The 22,548-nt window shown below is 43.5% G+C and overlaps 2 non-coding genes across 2 annotated transcripts; one reads left to right on the top strand and one right to left on the bottom strand.

The window, feature by feature from the left end:
* Positions 1 to 341: 341 nt before the first annotated feature.
* LOC120252172 lies at positions 342 to 448 on the bottom strand. The gene has a single exon (XR_005533716.1). It is a non-coding gene; the product is annotated as a small nucleolar RNA R71 (small nucleolar RNA).
* Positions 449 to 21,493: 21,045 nt separating this feature from the next.
* Positions 21,494 to 21,599, top strand: LOC120252051. Its single transcript, XR_005533603.1, has one exon. It is a non-coding gene; the product is annotated as a small nucleolar RNA R71 (small nucleolar RNA).
* Positions 21,600 to 22,548: the final 949 nt, after the last annotated feature.

Consider the following 22,548-nt stretch of genomic DNA (forward strand, 5'->3'; position numbering starts at 1 on the left):
CTTCAGTGTTGTGGACACAATCGAGCATTGTGCGTCCCCCGATTACAGCTCAGAATTTCGAGCTGAAGACGGCATTCATCCACATGTTGCAGCAATCTGCACAGTTCAATGGTTTGGCCGATGAGGATCCAAACAGTCATATAGAGAACTTTCTTGAGGTGTGTGATATACTGAAGATAAACGGGATGACGGATGATGCCATCAAGCTAAGAGCCATCCCATTTTCCTTAAAAGAGAGAGCGAAGCAGTGGCTACACTCATTACCTAGAGCCTCGATTACCATATGGGAGGAGATGGTAGAAGCTTTTCTTGCCCGAAATTTCCCTCCAAGAAAATCCGCAAAGCTTAGGAATGAGATCTTGTCCTTTGTACCATTGGAATTGGAGTCTCTATTTGAGACGTGGGAAAGGTTCAAGGAGCTCATGAGAAAATGCCCGCAACACGGATTCCCGGAGTAGATGATTGTTCAGACCTTTTACAACGGTCTGAATCCGAGTACAAGGCAACTCTTGGATGCGGCAGTAGGAGGTATCTTAGGTAGCAAGACCCCCGATGAGGCCAGTTAATTAATTGAAGAAATGGGGTTAAACAACTACCAATGGAATGCCAGGGAGAAGAAAAATGTGGCCGGCCTCCATGAGATAGATGCAGTAACCTCATTGGCAGCTCAAGTTGAATCATCGAGTAAGAAGTTAGATCTCCTAACTTCAAATAGCATGGCGGCCGTGACTACTTGCACCGAGTGTGGTGGAGGACATGCTCCCTCCGTTTACCCGATCTCTATTGGTGATGCATCTTCAGTTGAGAATACCGATTTTATGGGTAATGGCAAGAGGAATTGATAAGTGCTTGTGCGATATGAATGCGAAGTGTTCATTCCTTATGTTGAGCATTACTTTTCTCAGGTTTTTACACTAATATGTGTGTTTTTATGTTACTTTTATGCAAGTAGGGTTGTGAAGCCGATAATGAAGGAAATAGGCCAATGTGGATCATAATGCACCTATTTTGGAGGAAATCTTGCTAAGGGTCAAACGCGAAGACATAGGTCAGGTGTGAGATGCTAGAGTGTGTGACAACCTCCTTGCATTCGAGTGAGCACATCCATTTGGAGGGGCACAAAGGCAGTCACACTCGTGCATTCCGACTTATGCACATAAGAACAAGAGCTCCACCAACATGTATATCATTAAAGAAGCAAGTGATTCACGACGTAAACGTGTGCCCATTCGCATTACCCTGATGAATATATGGAATTGGGAAGTTATTCAGGTCGAAGACTGTAGCAGAGCACTGCAGCAACAATGTACCATGTACTATAGCAGCACTGTTCACAGCCGGCCGAGAAATCAGAGAAACAGAGAATCCACACGGGTGTGTGGAATTATCCATGGCCGTGTGGAAATTCCGCACGGGCGCGTGTACCGTCCACGGCGGTGGAGTCGCCAGATTCTAGCCCTATTTAAAGCCGATTCAGCCCTGATTTTGGTATTCTTTTCTCCATCTTTTCCCCAACTTGTGAGAGGGCTTCGGCTAGGGTTTTGAGGGGTACTGGCTAGGTTTTTGGAGAGGTTCTATGGCTCGGACATCGCGCGTCATTTGGAAGAAGGTTATTGGGAGAGCTTTCATCGGCATCGATCCGGCGAGGTGTATCCTAGGCCGGAATAAGGATCCCTTGCGACGAGTAGAGGACTTTCCACAAGACCATCGACACGACCATCGAGGGGGTTTCTTTATGGATTCATTGCTTTTACATTTGATTTCTTTAATTGTACTTAGCTCCATGGAGAGCTAAAGCCCTAGTGGGTACTTCGGTGATTGTGAACAATAGGATGTATTCATTTCTTTGAACTTCTTTATTATGCTTTCAATAAATTGATGTTTATTGTGAGTTCCAACCTTGAATGCTTGATTGTATGAACATTTCCCCTAGAGTGACACTAGGGTTGAGAGTTCTTGTTGGTAACCTTGTGAGTGAGTGACACACCACGAGTGTTAGACAAAGCTAGGTTGGAGAGGGTTGAGAGGGTCAGTCGAGAGGTATAGGAGCGTCCCCTTTCCCCTCCGACGTGATAGATTCTACCTCCGTTCCTCGAGTTCTTTGCGGCCATAATAGAGTGGATGGTCTAAGGGATGAATCTCCGCTGGGGCTTAGTTGCGCGTGCAACGGAGTGAAGCATTGAGAGGATCTTAGTATCTAAGGATTAATTGTGGTTAGGGACCTTCCACTGGACCAAAGGGTTAGGTCTATAATTAGGAAGAGATTTATCACCTGGAATCTCTAGAGCTCATTGCAACTTTATTCGAGTGCGAGGTTGAGAGGTTATTTAATCTCTCCTCCGGGATATGAAATAGAGTTAGGCATTGTTGACCTTAGATTTGGGACTATGTATGTAAGGATTTCCATTACTCAAAATTGCATTGATTAGGAAGAATAATAGAGAGTTCTTGCACTTGAAGCGATTATCCTAGGTGAAGCATCATCCGAGTACCCCATCTTTATAGATTGCCTTACGTCCTCCTTACTTTTGCTCTCTTACTTGTTGTTTTTAATTGTGGAGAATTGAATCATTGTCACACTTATCATTGTTGATATTCCACATAGCTAAGAATTGAATTAAGTGTCTTTACTCCCTACTCCATGTGGATTCGATACCAGCTCACCCGGGATTATTACTTCGACAAACCCGTGCACTTGCGGGATATACGCAAGGGGACCTTGTCAGGAATCAAGGAAACCCATACAACAATACCTACAATCCGGGTTGGAAGAGTCATCCCAATTTCTCGTGGAGCAACCAAGGTTTAAAAAAGGCCATAGGGCCACCGGGTTTCCAACAACAAGCCCCAATCATGGAGACCCGAATGAACGATTTGGAGAAGGCCTTAACTAGGTTTGTGCAATCATCTGATAAAAGGTTCCAATCAGTTGAGGCTACACTTCGCAACTGCACTGCCTCTTTGCATAATCTTGAAAATCAAGTAGGGCAGATTGCGAAGTCCTTATCGAAAAGGCCACAAGGAAGCTTGCCGAGTAACACTGAGACTAAGCCTAGAGAGCATGTGAAGGTGATCACTTTGAGAAGTGGTCGGGAGGTTGAGGGTAAGCTTTCGAGTGAGAAGCCCAATGAACACGCACCCGAGGTTTTAGAGGTTGAGAAGGGAGCAAGCAAAGAGAAGGAGGTGGCACCCCCACCTTTGAAGCTGACAAGGTCCCCTTGCTTATATCCCGCAAGTGCACGGGTTTGTCGAAGTAATAATCCCGGATGAGCGGGGTCGAATCCACAGGGAGTAGGGAGTAAAAATACTTAATTCGATTCTTAGCTATGTGGAGTATCAACAATGATAAGTTTGGTAATGATTCAATTCTCAGAAATTAAAAGCAACAAGTAAGAGAGCAAAAGTAAGGAGGAGGCAAGGCAATCGATAAAGATGGGGTACTCGGATGATGTTTCACCTAGGATAATCGCTTCAAGTGCAAGAACTCTCTATTATGCTTCCTAATCAATGCAATGGTGAGTCGTGGAAATCCTTACATACATAGTCCCAAATCTAAGGTCAACTATGCCTAACTCTATACATGTCCCGGAGGAGAAATCGAACAATCTCAACACCTCGCACTCGCATAGAGTTGCAATGAGCTCTAGGGATTCCAAGTGATAAATCTCTTCCTAGATTTAGACCTAACCCTTTGGTCCAGGCGGAAGGTCCCTAGCCACAATTAAGCCCTAGATACTAAGATCACCTCAACGCTTCACTCCATTGCACGCGCAATTATGCCCCAGCAGAGGTTCATCCCTTAGACCATTCACTCTATTATGGCCACAAAGAACTCGAGGAACCTAGGTAGAATCTATCATGTCGGAGGGGAAAGGGGACGCTCCTGTACCTCTCGACTCACCCTCTCAACCCTCTCCAACCTAGCTTTGTCTAACGTTTGTGGTGTGTCACTCACTCACAAGGTTACCAACAAGAACTCTCAACCCTAGTGTCACTCTAGGGGAAATATTCATACAATCAAACATTCAAGGTTGGAACTCACAATAAGCATCAATTTATTGAAAGCATAATAAAGAAGTTCAATGAAACGAATACATCCTAGGGTTCACAATCACCCAAGTACCCACTAGCGGTTTAGCTCTCCATGGAGCTAAGTACAATCAAAGAAATCTAATGTAAAAGCAATGAATCCATAAAGAAACCCCCTCGATGGTCGTGTCGATGGTCTTGTGGAAAGTCCTATACTCGTCGTCCAAGGATTCCTTCATCCGGTATAGGATACGCCTCGATCGAAGCTCCCCTACCAACCTTCTTCCTAATGGAATCACGATGTCAGAGCCATAGAACCTCTCCAAAACCTTGGCCAATACCCCTCGAAAGCCTAGCCGAAGCCCTCTCGTAAGTTGGGGAAAAGATGGAGAAAAGAATACTGAAATCGGTGCTGAAATTGGCTTTAAATATGGCTGGAATCGGGTGACTACACGGGCGTGTATGATGTCACACACCCCTATGGAGTTTCCACACGGGCGTGGATAATTTCCACACGCCCGTGTGGATTCTCTGTTTCTCTGATTTCTCTCCCGAATTCCATACTTTCATTGGGGTAACGCATAAGCAGTGCACGCTTACGTCGTGAATCACTTGCTTCTTCAATGATGTACATGTTGGTGGATCTCTTGTTCTTATATGCATAAGTCGGAATGCTCGAGTGTGACTGCCTTTGTGCCCCTCCAAATGAATGTGCTCACTCGAATACGAGGAGGTTGGCACACACTCTAGCATCTCACACCGACCTATGTCTTTGCGTTTGAACCTTAGCAAGATCTCCTCCAAAATAGGTGCATTATGATTCCACATGGCCTATTTCCTTCATCTCGGGCCTCACAACCCCTACCCGCATAAAAGTAACATAAAAACACACATATTAATGTAAAAACCTGAGAAAAGTAATGCTTAACATAAGGAATGAACGCTTCGCATTCATATCGCTCAAGCACTGATCAAACTCCCCCACACTTAAGCTTTTGCTTGTCCTCAAGAAAACATTAAAACATTCTGTGCATCAATGAAGAAAATGTTGAAAGTGCTTGGCCTTAGGTTCACCAAAGTATACAAAGATAGCATTCTACAAGTAAGGAAAATTTTCAACACTAAATACGAAAAATCAATGCTCTAGCTAAAAACTTGAATAAAAAAGGATAACAAACCCGAATTTCGTGTAAGTGTGTGAACTCACTCAAAACACCCCAAGTTATACTCCTCAAAGTTCTAAGTGCAAGGGACTTATTTATCTACACAAGTGATACAAATTTTAAAAGGTGGTAGTAGGTTCACACATCCTGTAAGGTAGCCCTTTCCAAAGCGGCCGCTAAGGTGGCTTTCAAACTTTCGAGGTGGTAGCTCTTTCTACCCGGGTGGTAGCTTTCAGTGATCCTATAAGATAGCTCTTTCTCTCATTAGGGCATAACTAGTATCCGACTTGTGAGAGTAGCTTCATACTCATTCAGGAAATGTTCAATCCAACCAGTATGAGGGTCTATTAGACCAAGATGAGGATAATGAAGAAGTAATGATGCTTGGTTCGACGGAAGAAGTACCATCTACCCCAGGGATCTTGAAGAAGATGCTCCGAAAGATGAAGAGGGCTAGGAGACACCACCGGAAATGTTCCAAGGCTGTTAGAGATGTGCATGAACCGAAGAAGTTGGATGAACCATTGTTAGGCGCTCCCAAGCCTGATAATTCACCCTCTACCCTCAAGAGATTTTGCTCGTCGTGCTTCTAAGCCATGGGTAAAAGAGCAACTTTCATCTATGAACTCCCATGAGGTAAGACAAGGTACGCCAAGCTAAGTGACATTCAACAAGCGCTTCTTGGGAGGCAACCCAAGTGTTTACTGTTTTCGTAGTTTAGTAGTTTAGTGTGTGCATGAATAAAGTGTTGAGTGTTGGTGTCTTGATTTGTATATACTTGTGCTGCGATTTTATTGTGGGTTTTGAATTGTCATCGTATGTTTTCACATGGATTTGGAAAATTTGGGTCGTTTGAGCTATTTCTCATGTTTTTCACTAGTAAAATTTTCATATTAGGGCAGGCACTGAGTGTGTAAACATGTTCAGAAATTTTCTGCAGAGCCTGCAAAATTTTCTAAGGCATCCAAAGAAAATGCACGGGCGTGTGGAATTTCCGCACGCCTATGAATTTGTATTGCGAGCTCATCCAGAGAAGGCACAGGGGCGTGGACTCGCCCCTATGAATGACCATGCGATTCTCGCACGCCCGTGGGTAATTTCCGCACGGGCATGTGAATTCCTGCAGAGATTAGGAGATTATCCCGAGAGCACATAGGGGCATGGACTAGACCATGTGGGCGAACTTGTGAAATACGCAAGGGCGTGGGTAATTTCCCCACGCCCATGCGGATCTCTGCAGACGAGCTCTTTCCATCCCTAGAAGATAGAGGGGCGTGCGGCTACCCTTGTAAGTTGGGTTTGTGAATGCCCACGCCCGTGCGGAATTTCCACACGGGCGTGAAAAACACTTAGCGATTCTTCTCGGGTGGACAGAAAAGCCACAGGGGCGTGCGACAACCCCTGTGGGTCGGGCACACAGGCGTGGGTATTTCCCACATGACCGTGTATTTGCGTTTAGAGGCAGTGAGTGTTTTCTCGAGAGCATACAGTGGGGTGCACCTGCCCCTGTGAAGCTTTCCTGTGGAGACCCACGGGCGTGGGTAATTTCCTCATGCCCATGTGGATGCTTAGAATTCCAAGAGACGCGAGTTTGTCTTTAAAATCTTTATGGATTCTTCTTCTTCTTCATCTCCAATCACTCGAAAACCACTCCTGATCAACATCCCAGCCCCTCACCGTTGTTTTGGAGGATTTTTCTTCACATTTCGTGCCGATTTTCGAAGTATTATCATCTATTTCATAGGTAACCCTTTTTTATCCTCTTTTCTTCGCAAATCATGGGTTTTTATTGGATTGAAGGTCTTGACTTGTGCCATTTTTCATGATATAATGTCTTATGCATGTTTAGGAAGCCCTTAGGGGTGGTTTAAGTTAAATTTTTGGAGAATTGGTGCACAACCGTGCGGTTTTCACGTCCTACAGATCCATACGGGCATGGGAAATTTCCACAGGCCCTTGTGGAATTCTGTAGTGTACTATTTTCTTAGCTTCTTTGATAGTTTCTTCATTGGGTATTGCAGGTATGGCACCTTGAGTGAGGAAGAATGAAGTTAAACATCTTAGAGACACCCCATTTGAGCCAATACATATGGAATTCTCAAATCCCGAGCATCAGGCTCGATTTGAGAGATTATCAGCACTCATTTTTGGTCAGACTCGCTTTGTAGATTTTTAAATGCTGGGAGACATTCAGCTGGGTGATGAGCTAGCTGATGAAATTGATGAGTTGCTGGTAGTGGGGAGCTGGAGGAGGTTACTGACTACCCGTGAGCAACCTTTCCGCACGTTGACGCTAGAGGTGCTAGCATCCTTTGAGTTTGATCAGCCATATGGGGGATTTGACACCATGGATGCTATACAGTTCTGTGCATTCGGACATCCATTCTCCATGAGTGTCATTGAGTTCTCAGTTCGTATGGGCCTGCACGACGACATGTACACAGGTTCAAAGGAGTATGGAAGTTTGCCGACGGACTTCCCAACTACAATAACTCCACATCAGGTATACAGGATTTTGTGTGGCTATGGGCAGTATGAGCCGGGAATGTCTAAGGCCACTAGCCTATCCTGGTTGAGCTATAGGTATTTACACATGGTCCTCATCAGGTCTGTCTCAGGTCGAGGTGACAACACAGTTGCTTTGAGCAGGCAGGACTTATTTATCTATACTCCATGGGCCACAATGTGCCAATTCACTTGGGCACATAGTGGAAGACGTGTTGAGGCACTAGGGCCAGTCTGTGAGAGTAGGATTACTTTTTGATGGTCTTTACATCACCAGACTCATCCTGGGGATGGGCTTGATGGATGCTATACGTGGTGCTGAGAGGACGGTCGTGCCTGCCCTTCTGGCATTTGAGACGATCAGGATGATGGGGTTGGTACATAGATGTGGGCCTGGGACATATATTATTGCTATATCCATCCCAGAGACCACTAGGAGCGGAGGGGATCCAAAGGAGGGTCCCCGATAGTTTCCCGGGCCTCAGTTTGCACCGACAGGGACCGGAGCACCCCTTGCAGCACAGGAGACATTCTGGCGTTCAATACCCATTTTTCCTCCTCCTTAAGCTCATGATTATATTGAGAGGCTCAAGAGTGCTGTGGGTGAGCTTCGGACCGAGATCGTGGAGCTCCGGGCCATCCAGGCAGCATAGTATACTGATATGGTGGTCAGTTTTGACCCATCACGCCAGCTATTGATTAGCAGACCACCGGCCCCTCCAACACCACCATCACCATCATCACCCCCGCTGGCACCTTTTGATTATCCAACATCAGTAGCAGAGACAGAGGACGACATTGACACTTGATTTTATTTTCCTCGTCTTTTAGTTCCGCATTTTATTTTGGACTTGTATACTCAGAAAGGACTTTCCTTCCGAGTTTATTTTCATTTTGTATCTCGAGTTGTATTCAGTGTCTTATCTTTTATATACTCGAGTTATGTTTGTTTTTATTGAGCTTCACTGAACCCCCTCATGTATGCATGCAGATGGTCTTGTCATCATGGGAATTGAGACTTTGTCATGGGCACGGCGAAGGTGTTTCGGCACTTGGCTGTGTGAGCTTCACAACCCATTGGAACAACATTCCCAAGGACTTAGCTCCATCAAATGCAACACTAGGAGTCAGCGGAGTATTATTTTGATTGCTTCTTCCACATCTGAATTTATTTGATTTAAATTATGAGTGAGCTTGCATGTGTACATTGGGGATAATGTACAACTTAAATGTGTGTGTGTGGGGGGTGGGGGGGGCAGTTTCATAGTGCACACATCTCTTTTATAGTAGTTTTGATTGATATACATGCTCACATAGCTAATGACGGTTCACCTTAGTTGCATTGATTGTATTCTTGAGTTTAGGAGATTTTTTTTTTAACATTGAATATTTTTCATGCTCTAGTTTTTGCTTGAATTTATAGGAATTGTTTCCCGATTGACACTCATTGCACTACTCACTCTTTGAACACTTTTGGAAACTCATGTTTGTTGTATAAGGGATTAGTTATAGTTGTTTCCTATGTTAATTCTAAAAAAAAGGAAAAAAATGAAAAGAAGTAACAAAATAGTTTTATTGTTTATTTGTGCTTGTTGGGTGGAAAGAGCTACCACCTATGAAGTATGAAGCTACTCTCACAAGTTGGATACTAGTTATGCCCTAATGAGAGAAAGGGCTATCTCATAGGATGAGTGAAAGCTACCACTCCGGTAGAAAGAGCTACCACTTCGAAAGTGTGAAAGCGCCACCTTAGCGGCCGCTTTGGGAAGGGCTACCTTAGAGGATGTGTGAAGCTACTACCATTTTTGAAATTTTTATTACTTTTTGTGGATAAATAAGTCCCTTGTACTTAGAATAGTGAGGAGTATACTTTGGGTTGTTTTGAGTGAGTTCACACACTTACACGATTTCGGGTTTGTTGTCCTTTTTGATTCAAGTTTTTAGCTAGAGTATTGATTTTTCATATTTAGTGTGGAAATTTCCCTTACTTGTAGAATGTCCTCTTTGTATGCTTTGCTGAACGTAAGGCCAAACACTTCCAATATTTCCTTCATCCATGCACATAATGTTTTAATTTTTTGCTTGAGGACAAGCAAAAGCTTAAGTGTGGGGGAGTTTGATAAGTGCTTGTGCGATAGGAATGCGATGCGTTCTTTCCTTATGTTGAGGATTACTTTTCTCAGGTTTTAATGCTAATATGGGTGTATTTATGTTACTTTTATGCAGGTAGGATTGTGAGGCCGATTATGAGAGAAAGAAGCCAATGTGGGTCGTAATGCACTAATTTGGAGGAAATCTTGCTAAGGTTCAAACGCGAAGACATAGGTCGTGTTCCAGATGTAGGAATGTGTGCCAACCTCCTCGTACTAGAGTTTGCACAACTATTTGGAGGGGTACAAGGGCAGCCACATTCAAGCATTCCGACTTGTGCATATAGAACAAGATCTCCACCAACATATCTGTTATTAAAGAAGCAAGGCGATCCACGATGTAAATGTGCGCCCGTTTGCGTTACCTCGATGAAAGTATGGATTCAGGAGAATTTCAGGCCGGTCCTATAGCAGGGTATTGTAGAAAACACTGTAGCAAAAACACTGCAGGTTGAGAAAACAGGAAAACAGAGAATCCACACGGGCGTGTGGAAATTCCACACGCCCGTGTGAAAAATCCATAGGGGCGCCCATATGGGCATGTGGATTCTCGATTCTAGCCCTTTAAAAGCCGATTTCAGCCCCGATTTTAGCATTCTATTATCCATCTTTTCCCCAACTTGAGAGAGGGCGGCAACTAGGGTTTCGAGAGGTATTGGTTAGTAGGAGAGCTTTCGTCGGCACCGATCCGACGAGGTGTATCCTAGGCCGGATAAAGGGACCCTTGCGACGAGTAGAGGACTCTCTACAAGACCATCACCATGACTAACGAGGGGGTTTCCTATGGATGCTTTGTTTTTACATTCGATTTCATTGATTGTATCTAGCTCCATGGAGAGCTAAACCCCTAGTGGGTACTTGGGTAATTTTTGTACCCTAGGATGTATTCATTTCATTGAATCTCTTTATTATGCTTTCAATTAATTGATGTTTATTGTGAGTTCCAATCTTGGAGACTTGATTGTATGAATACTCCCCTAGAGTGACACTAGGGTTGAGAGTTCTTCATGGTAACTCTTCCAAGTGAGTGACACACCATGAGAGTTAGACAAAGCTAGATTGGAGATGGTTGAGAGGGTGAGTCAAGAGGTAGCAGAGCATCTCTTTTCCCCTCAGGTGTGATCTATCCTACCTCCACGTTCCAATAGTTTTTTGCGGCCATAGTAGAGTGAATGGGCTAAGGGATGATTTTCTGCTCTGGTTTAGTTGCGAGTGCAATGGAGTGAAGCGCTGAACTGATTTTAGCACCTAGGGCTTAATTGTGGCTAGGGATCTTCCTTCTGGACCAAAGGGTTAGGTCTATACATAGGAATAGGGTTTATCACTTGGAATCCCTAGAGGTCATTGTAATTCTATGCGAGTGCGAGGTGGAGAGGTTATTCAATCTCTCCTCCAGGACATGTATAGAGTTGGGCATGGTTGACCTTAGATTTAAGATCATGTAATTAAGGATTTCCACGACTCATTGTTGCATCAATTAGGAAGTATAATATAGGGTTCTTGCACTTGAAAAGATTGTCCTAGGCGGATCAATATCCGGGTACCCCATCTTTATCGATTGCCTTACCTTCTCCTTTACTTGTGCCCTCTATCTTGTTGTTTTTATTTTTGTTATTTCATATTTTGTCACACTTATCACTATTCATCTTCCACATTTGTTAAGAAACAAATTAAGTGTCTTTATTCTCTACTCTCTATGGATACGATAACTACTCATCTGAAATTATTACTTCGACATCCGTGCAATTGCGGTTTACACACATAAACGGACGTGTCAGCGGTGTGGAAATTTACCACGCTAGTGTGCCTGACAAGATCCCCTTGCTTATATCCCGCAAGTGCACGGGTTTGTCAAAGTAATAATCCCGGGTGAGCTGGGTCGAATCCACAGGGAGTAGGGAGTAAAGACACTTAATTCGATTCTTAGCTATGTGCAGTATCAACAATGATAAGTGTGGTAATGATTCAATTCTCAGAAATTAAAAGCAACAAGTAAGAGAGCAAAAGTAAGGAGGAGGCAAGGCAATCGATAAAGATGGGGTACTCGGATGATGCTTCACCTAGGATAATCGCTTCAAGTGCAAGAACTCTCTATTATGCTTCATAATCAATGCAATTGTGAGTCGTGGAAATCCTTACATACATAGTCCCAAATCTAAGGTCAACTATGCCTAACTCTATACATGTCCCAGAGGAGAAATCTAACAATCTCAACACCTCGCACTCGCAAAGAGTTGCAATGAGCTCTAGGGATTCCAAGTGATAAATCTCTTCCTAGATTTAGACCTAACCCTTTGGTCCAGGCGGAAGATCCCTAGCCACAATTAAGTCCTAGATACTAAGATCACCTCAACGCTTCACTCCATTGCAAGCGCAACTAGGCCCCAGCGGAGGTTCATCCCTTAGACCATTCACTCTATTATGGCCGCAAAAAACTCGAGGAACGGAGGTAAAAACTATCACGTCGGAGTGGAAAGGGGACGCTCTTGTACCTCTCGACTCACCCTCTCAACCCTCTCCAACCTAGCTTTGTCTAACGCTCGTGGTGTGTCACTCACTCACAAGGTTACCAACAAGAACTCTCAACCCTAGTGTCACTCTAGGGGAAATATTCATACAATCAAGCATTCATGGTTGGAACTCACAATAAACATCAATTTATTGAAAGCATAATAAAGAAGTTCAATGAAACGAATACATCCTAGGGTTCACAATCACCCAAGTACCCAATAGGGGTTTAGCTCTCCATGGAGCTAAGTACAATCAAAGAAATCGAATGTAAAAGCAATGAATCTATAAAGAAACCCCCTCGATGGTCGTGTCGATGGTCTTGTGCAAAGTCCTCTACTCGTCGTCCATGGATTCCTTCGTCCGGTATAGGATACGCCTCGATTGAAGCTCCCCTACCAACCTTCTTCCTAATGGAATCACGATGTCGGAGTCATAGAACCTCTCCAAAACCTTGGCCAATACCCCTCGAAAGCCTAGCCGAAGCCCTCTCGCAAGTTGGGGAAAAGATGGAGAAAAGAATACTGAAATCGGGGCTGGAATCGGCTTTAAATAGGACTAGAATCGGGCGACTACACGGGCGTGTATGATGTCACACGCCCCTTTGGAATTTCCACACGGGTGTGGATAATTTCCACACGCCTGTGTGGATTCTCTGTTTCTCTGATTTCTCGGCCGGCTGTGAACAGTACTGCTACAATATATGCTACAGTGTTGCTACATTTCTCTGCTACAGTCTTCGACCCGAATAACTTCCCAATTCCATACTTTCATCGGGGTAACGCAAACGAGCACACGTTTACGTCGTGAATCACTTGCTTCTTCAATGATGTACATGTTGGTGGATCTCTTGTTCTTATATGCATAAGTAAAAATGCTCGAGTGTGACTGCCTTTGTGCCCCTCCAAATGAATGTGCTCACTCGAATATAAGGAGGTTGGCACACACACTCTAGCATCTCACACCTGACCTATGTCTTCGCGTTTGAACCTTAGCAAGATCTCCTCCAAAATAGGTGCATTATGATCCACATTGGCCCATTTCCTTCATACTCGGCCTCACAACCCTACCTGCATAAAAGTAACATAAAAACACACATATTAATGTAAAAAAAACTGAGAAAAGTAATGCTCAACATAAGGAATGAACGCTTTCCATTCATATCGTAGAAGCACTTATCAGTGCCCGACCCATTGGGGCACCCACAGACACATGCCCCTGTGTCTTCTCTAGATAGAGTTCTCAACTCTGTAGAGAAACACATGCCCGTATGGAAATTACCCACGGGCGTGTGACTGTCACAAGGTTGTTCACAAGGGCATTCACAGGCCAATTTGTCTTCTCGGGATGGAGAAGTTGATCTCTGAACAGAAACACACGCCCGTGTGGAAATTCCACTACCGTGTGTCTTCTCTAGATAACTTAGAAAAATAATCACAGACTCTGTAGAAAATTTTTGTATACTTATACCCATACAGAGCTTGCATATACTATGAAAACTGATAAGAGAATTGATAACGCCCCTTGCGTGTGACCCGCAAGTGCACGGGTTTGTCAAAGTAATAAATCCCAACTGAGTGGGGTATCGTATCAATATGGAGTAGGGAATAAAAATACAAAAATTGCTACTTAACCAAGCAAAGATAAATAATAATTGTGTTGATAAAGTGTAATGTGAGCAGAAAGAAAAGAAACAAGAACGAGAGTCCCAAGTAAGTGAGAGGAAAGGCAATCAATAGAAGTAGGGCACTCAGACAATGCTCCCCTAAGGACTAATGTGTCAAGTGCAAGACCTACTATTATGCTTGCTAACTAATGCTTAATGAGTCGTGGAAATCCTAAAGCACACGGTCCGAAACCTAAGGTCATTCGTGACTAACTCTACATTATGTCCCGACGGAGAAATAGCTCAATCTCAACTCGTCACACTGTGCAAAGTTGCATGGAGTTATAGGAATTCCAAGTGATAAACCCTAATCCTATGTGTAGATCTAAACTTTTGGTCCAGGCGAAAGACCCGTAGTCTCAATTAAGCCCAGATACTAAAGTCACTTCAATGCTTCACTCTGTTGCTCGCGTAACTAAGCCCCAGCAGAGTTCATCCTTTAGTTCTTCACTCTATTGTAACAGTAAAGAATTCTAGGAAATGGAGGTAGGATAAATCACACCGGAGGGGAAAGGGGACGCTCCGCTACCTCTCTACTCACCCTCTCAACTCTCTCCAATCTAGCTTTCTCTAACCCTCATGGCGTGTCACCCATCCACAAACGTAAGCAAGATGAACTCTCAACCCTAGTGTCACTCTAAGGGAGAAATCATTCAATAAGCATTCAAGATTGAAACTCAATTAAAAACATCAATTAAGGAAGGCATAATAAAAGGTCAAAGAAAACTTAACATCCTCGGGTTTACAAAATCCAAGTACCCAATAGGGGGTTTAGCTCTCCATGGAGCAAGATACTATCAATAATGAAATTCAAAGTAAAAATAAGTAATCCATAGGAAAACCCCCTCGGTAGTCATGTCGATGGTCTTGTGGAGTAGCCCCGTCTTCTCCGAAGGTCCCTTTTTTTTGGCCTAGGGCACACCTCACTGGATCAAAGCCAATGAAAGCTCCCCCAATAACCTTCTTTCAAGCGAAAGTGCAGTGTCGAATCCATAGAACCACACCAAAGACTTACCAAAAGCCACTCAACACCCTAGCAGACGACATCTCAAAAGATGGAGAAAAGTTGGAGAGAAGGGTGAAAGATTGCCCCCATAATCGGGCTGAATCGCGGCTTAAATAAGGCTGAAATCGGGCATCCACATGCCCCTGTGGATTTTCCACACGGGCCTATGGAATTTCCACATGTGCGTGGGGAATTTCCACACGCCCATGTGGATTCTCTAGAAACCTGATTTTCTGCCAGCTGTGAGCAGTAATTACTACAGTGTATTGCTATAGTACTTGCTATAGTACTCCACCAAAACACTCCCAATTCCACAATTTCATGGAGACAACATAAACATGCACACGTTTATGCTGTAGATGCAACTCTTCTTCAATCAAAGGCCTCATTGGTGAAGATCTTGCTATCAATGCACAAGTCAGGATATGCAAGTGCGACTGCCATCGTGCCCCTCCATCTCATTGTAATGGCTTGAATACATAGAGGATGGCACACATTCACGTATCTTAGAGCCCCACTTGCATGTTCAGGTTTATTCCTTCCAAGATTCCACCAAATAGTGCGTTCACGATCTACTTTTGGCTTCTTTTCTTAATACTAAGCTTCACAACCCTACATGCACAAAAGAACACAAATACACATGTATTAGCGCTTATCAAACTCCCCCATACTTCACATTCTTAACACACAGGCACTTATCAAACTCCCCAACACTTAAGCTTTTGCTTGTCCTCAAGCAAAAATAAAACTTTAAAGCATAGATGAAGGAAAAATTGAAAGTGCTTGGCCTTAGGTTCACCAAAGCATGCAAGGAGAGCATTCTACAAGAAAGGGAACTTTCAACACTACATATGAAAAATCAATGCTCTAGCTAAAAACTTGAATAGAAAAGGACAACAAACCCGACATCATGTAAGTGTGTGTAAACTCACTCAAGTAAACCCAAAGTATACTCCTCAAAGTTCTAAGTACAAGGGACTTATTTATCTACAAGCATAACAAAACAAAAGGATGGTAGTAGCTTCACACATCCTCTAAGGTAGCCCTTTCCAAAGCGGCCGCTAAGGTTTGCTTTCACACTTTCGAGGTGGTAGCTCTTTATACCGGGGTGGTAGCTTTCACTCATCCCATGAGATAGCTCTTTCTCTCATTAGGGCATAACTAGTATTCGACTTATGAGAGTAGCTTCATACTTCATAGGTGGTAGCTCTTTCCATCCCTAATGCACAACTAAACAATCTATTTTTTCTTTCTTTTCAATTTCCATTTTTTTCAGCAAAATAGAACAAAAAACAAAACTAATTAGTCCCTTAAACATCGAACTTCAGTTTCCAAAAGAGTTTTATGAGTGAGTGGTGCACAAATATTAATCGGGTAAAAATTCCTAGAAATTCATGTAAAAACTAGAGCATGAGAACATTCAATGTTAAAACTTCTCCTAAACTCAAGAATACAATCATTGTAACTAAGGTGAACAGCCTTTGGCTACATGAGCATGTATGTCAATCAAAACTTGTGTAAAAGACATGTGCAAAGTGAACTCTCTCTCACACTTAAGATGTATATTGCCCTCAATGTACACCTGCAAGCACAATAGAAAGTATAGCAATCAAGCAAATGTGTGGGAGTGGCAATTGAAACAATACTCATTTGACTCCTAGTTTTGATTTTAATAGAGCTAAATCCTTGGGAGTGAAGTTCCAATACGACCCACATTTTCCGTGTCCATGACGAGTTTTCAATTCCCATACTGACAAGACCATCTGCACGCATACACAAGGGGGTTCAGTGAAGCTCAGTAAAAACAAAACAACTCAAGTACTTAAAGATAAAGCAATGAAATACAACTCTAGACAAAAATAAAAGATAAACTTAGAAGGAAGATCCTTTCTGAGTATACAAGTCCAAAAGATAGTACTAAAACTAAAAGATGAAAAATATAAACACAAAGTAAAGCAAAGACGCATCAAGAGTCGATGTCCTTTGTGATCAGCCCTGCTACTGCAACTAAATCAACTGGTGCCGGTGGATCAACTGGTGGTGCTGGAGATGCCGAAAGGTTCTGAGGTCTCATAACAAACGGTGACGTCTCATCTTGCTCTAATAACTGCTATAGAATGGCAAGATGAGACATCACCTCCGTGTGGTTCACGGCCTATAGTGCACGACCTCAGTGAAATCACTCTAGAGTACCCCCATAGCACTCTCGAGGCTCTCAAAATGAGCATGGGCTCAAGGTGGAGAGAAAATGAACACTGGAGGTGCCTCTTGTGCTGGGGAGGCACATCTGCATCCATCGGCATAGGCTGAGGATCGGGGGCCGGCTGAGGATCCTCTGTAGTATCATCTCCTCCCTCTGCTACATCTGGGGTAGGTGTAACCAATATATACACCCCAAGACTGTGTCTTCGCACTAATCCCATCAATCTCAGTGTCTCAATGCCTAGGAGGCAGGTAAAATAGCCTTCTCAGCCCCCCGAATCATGTCCAGTAGACCAATCCCCAATATGAGACTCGTGATGTAGAGGCCTGAGAAAAGCGCTCCTGCTATGGTGTACTACCCATGATGCCTCATGTACTTGGCTACAATGTGTCCCAGATGGATCGGTGTGCTTAGAACCATCGAATAGAGATATAGAAGCTCCTGCCGGCTCAGGATGCCAGTACTATCCCCACGGCCATTCACCGACCTGTTCCTAATGGCATACAGGTATTGATATGCAGGTTGAGAAAGGCATGTGGCCTTGGACACCCCTGGCTGATACTGCCCTTGACTATATAACACTCCATATGCTCTCTGCGGTGTCAAGGTGCCATTATAATCTGTTGGCAACTGAGCGTACTCCTCAGTAATAGTGAATGCCTCCTCATACAATCTCAACCGGATCAAAAAATGTGTTACACTCATGCTGTAGTGATCCCCCAATATTCTAAACTGTATAGCATCAACACTATCGAATCTATTATAAGAACGGTCAAACTCGAATGATGATAGCACCTCAAGGGTAAGTGCACGGATGGCAGGCTCTCTAATCGTTAGTACTTGTCTCTAACCTCCCACTGAGACGAGATCCTCTACCTCATCCACCAACTCACCTCCCTACTGTATATCTTGTAATATGCTCGAATCTAGGAAGCGAGTCTATCCGGACCTAAGCCTCGACAATCGCTCAAACCTAGCCTGGTGCTCGGGAATAGCGAACTCTATGCGCTCTGTCTCAGTTGACTGCTATCTGGGATGTTTGCTAGTTACGATCTTCATCCTAGGTGCCATATCTGCAAGAATTAAAAAGAAATTGATCGAATTTGCTCAAAGGATTAGTGCTGTAGAAATACATATGGTCGTGTGGAAATTCCACACGCCTGTGTGGATCCACAGGGCGTGAAAACTGCTCGGCCGCACGCTAAAAGTCTAAAAATACATCTTAGAATCATTTCTAAACTCTTTCTAATACTACAATAACCATCTAATTATAGAAATAAAGAAATATTTACCATTCTAATTGAACAAAATCAAATATGATGAAGAAAAGAGAGAATTAAGGGTTACCGACAAGATGAAGTTAAAAACTTTGAATTCGGCCAGAAAACTTGAGTAAACCTCTCTAAATCAACATTGGGAGGTCTGGAAAAGGGTTAGGAATGTTATCTGAGTAACTGGGAGTGTGAGAATGAAGAAGAACGAAAGGATTTTAAAGAAAACCCACATCTCTTGTGTTTCTGTACATTCACACTGGCGTGTGAAAAGTACCCACGCCCATGTGACTACACAGGAGAGACCCACAGGGGCAGACGCACACCCTTGTGTGCTCTCGGGATAACACTAAATACTTCTAAATGAAAATGTAAGGGCGTACGAAAATTACCCACGCCTTTGTGCCTAGCACACAAGGGCAGACGCACATCCTGTGGCTCTTCTGTCCATCCGAGAAAAATCTCTAAGTGTTTCACATGCCCGTGCGGAAATTCTACACGAGTGTGGACCATCACAGGACCAGCTCACATGGGCATTCGCACGCCCCTGTGTATTCTCGGGATGGAAGAGATCTCTTCTACAGAGATCCACAAGAGTGTGCGGAAATTACCCACGTCTGTGTGCTTGTCACAGTGTCATCCATAGGGGCGAGTCCACGCCCCTGTGTCTTCTCGGGAAAAATCTCTAAGTCTCTCCAGGATGACACACGCCCGTGTGGAAATTACCCATGGGCATGGACTATCACAAGGTTGTTTACAGGGACGAGTCCATACCCCTGTGTCTTCTCGGGATGAGCTCGCATTAGAGATCCACGGCCGTGCATTTTCTCTAGATGCCTTAGAAAACTTTGCAGGCTCTATAGAAAATTCCTAAACATATCAATACACTCAGAGCCTGCCTTATCATACAAAATATACCTGGGAAAAACATGAAAAACTCGATCAAACGACCAACAACTTCGCTTTAAACATTTAAGCACATGATAACACCAAAATATCCATGAGAAATTGTAGCAATATCATCTAAAAATCAAGACATCAACACTTAAAAGCCTTATTCATGCAAATACTACACTAAAAACTAGTAAAAACATAGGTTACCTCCCAAGAAGCGCTCGTTTAATGTCACTTAGCTTGACGTACCTTGTCTTACCTCACGAGGGCACATAGATGAAGGTTCCCCTCTTACTCATGACTTAGAAGCATGATAAACATAGCCTTTTGAAGGTAGAGGGAAAGTTGTCGAGCTTGTTACCACTTAAGGGTCCGTCACTCTTGTTCAGTTCTTGTGCATCCCCAGCAGCCTTGGGGCATTTCTTGTGGTGTCTCCTCGCTCGCTTCATCTTCCGGAGCATCTTCTTCATGATCCCCGGAGTAGATGGTACCTTTTCCTCTAGACCAAGCATCATCACCTCTTCATTCTCCATTTCTTGGTCTAGCAACCCCTTGTACCGGTCCAGATTCAACATTTCCTGGACATATTCATTGATGAGTTCATTGGTAGTATCAAGAAAATAAAGAGTATCATCAAAGTCGAGAGAATGTCACATAGCTTCGGCGAGGTGGTATGTGAGCTTGTCATCTCCAACCCTCAGTGTGAACTCCCCACCGTCCATGTTGATAAGTTCCTTGGAAGTACGCAAGAATGGCCTCCCAAGTATCAAAGGAACATCTACATCGTCATTGACATCCAACACTATGAAGTCTACATGAAATATGTAATTGTCCACCTTGACAAGTACATCCGAGTGGGCCTAGGCTCTCCCAAGCTTAGCTTCTGAAAGAATGAGTATGGAATGATGTTTATGGAACCCAAATTGCCAATATTGCACGGAATCACAAAACTTCCAGGGTATTTCTTCTTGTTCGGTATATTTTTTTGCAACACTACCGAACAAGAGGCATCTAAGATCATCGATGCACTCTCCTCCAACTTCCTCTTATTGGTCCAAAGATCTTTCAAGAACTTGGCATACCAAAGCATTTGAGACAACGCCTCCACAAAAGCAATGTTGGTGTGCAATTGCTTGAATAGACCCAAGAACTTCTTGTATTGCTCATCATTTTGGTCATTCTTTAATCTTGAAGGATACGGGATTCTTGGCTTGTAAGGTGGGGGTGCCACCTCCTTCTCTTTGTTAGCTCTCTCCTCAACCTCCACGCCCTCGGGTGCTTCAACATTGGTTTCTCACTTGGAAGCCTACTCTCAATCTCACGACCACTTCTCAAAGTGATTGCCATCACATGTTCTCTCGGATTAGTCTCGGTATTACTCGGGAAGCTTTCTTGTGGTCTCTCCAATAGAGACTTCTTGATTTACCCGACTTGATTTTCTAAATTGTGTAATGAAGCGGTATGGTTGTGAAGTGTAGCCTCGACCGATTGGAACCTTGTATCCGATGATTGCACAAATCTAGTCAATGCTTTCTCTATGTTTGTCATCCGGGTTTCCAAGCCTGAAACCCTATTCTCCATCATTGGGGCTTGTTGTTGTTGAAAATCCGGTGGTGTTATGGCCTTTTGCTGCCCTTGGTTGCTCCATGAGAAATTAGGGTGGTTCCTCCACCCTTGGTTGTAGGTGTTGCTATAAGGATTACCTTGTACCCTTCCGAATTGCCCACAAAGTCTACTTGTTCAGTCAGGGCTGAAGTAGCAATTGAAATAGGACAATTAGAAGGCATATGTGAAACCCCACAACCATCATAACTCATAATCATGGCCACCCTCGGTGAATTCCATGTATCTAATTTCTTGCTCAATGCCTCTACTTGGGCTGCTAAGGATGTAACCACATCAATTTCATAGAGTCTGGTCACTTTCTTCTTTTTCCTTGCATTCCATTGGTAGCTATTCATGGCCATTTCCTCTACCAACTGTCAGGCCTCTTCGGAGGTCTTGTTCTCCATTATAACTCCTGTGGCGGCATCTACAAGTTGTCTTGTACTTGGATTCAACCTGTTGTAAAAAGTCTGAATGATCATCCATTCAGGGTAAATCATGCTGTGGACACTTTTGCAAGAGGTCCTTGAATCACTCCCATGTCTCAAACAAGGATTCAAGCTCCATCTGAACAAACGATGATATTTTATTATGAAGCTTCGCCAATTTCCCCGGAGGGAAGTACCTTGCAAGAAAAGCTTTGACCATTTCATTCCATGTCGTGATGGATGCTCGTGGTAAGGAATGTAGCCACTGCTTTGCTCTCCCTTTTAGAGAGAATGGGAAATCCCTCAATCTTATAGCATTATCCATAACACCGTTAATCTTCAGCATGTCACAAACTTCCAAGAGGTTCTCAATATGGTTGTTTAGATCCTCATCTACCAAACCATTGAACTGCACCGACTGTTGTATCATTTAGATGAATGCTGGTTTTAGCTCAAAGTTTAGAGCTGTAATCGGGGGCTGCACAATGCTAAATTATGTCCCCAATACTGACGGTCTGGCGTAATCAAAAAGTGTTCTCTGTTGTTCATTTTGTTCTGCTATGTTGTTAGACCCTTCAACTTTCACTTCAACTAGATTTGACGGTTCTTGCACAGGTTCTTTACCCTTTGTTTTGAGTGTATGTTCAAGTTCAAGATCATCTTCAATTAATATCAAAGGTTTCCCTCGGGTCATAACCTGGAGCTGCACCAAAATAAAGAAAACAAATTAGAACGATAATAGAATAAGAAGATGTGAAGTAGAATGAATGATGAATGGCTAAGATAACAAAGTGCAAAGTATCTCTAAATGCCTATTCCCCGATAATGGCGCCAAAAACTTAACAACGCCCCTTGCGTGTGACCCGCAAGTGCACGGGTATGTCGAAGTAATTAATCCCAAGTGAGTGGGGTATCGTATCCACAAGGAGTAGGAAAAAAAAAACTAAAATTGCTACTTAACCAAGGAAAGATGAATAATGATTGTGTTGATAAAGTGTAATGTAAGCAAAAACAAAAGAAACAAGAATGAGAGGCCCAAGTAAGTAAGAGGAAAGGCAATCGATAGAAGTGGGGTACTCGGATGTTGCTCCCCCTAGGGCTAATGTTTCGAGTGCAGGAC

The sequence above is a fragment of the Dioscorea cayenensis genome, chromosome 20, assembly GCF_009730915.1.
Source record: "Dioscorea cayenensis subsp. rotundata cultivar TDr96_F1 chromosome 20, TDr96_F1_v2_PseudoChromosome.rev07_lg8_w22 25.fasta, whole genome shotgun sequence".
Classification (NCBI taxonomy): Eukaryota; Viridiplantae; Streptophyta; class Magnoliopsida; order Dioscoreales; family Dioscoreaceae; genus Dioscorea; species Dioscorea cayenensis.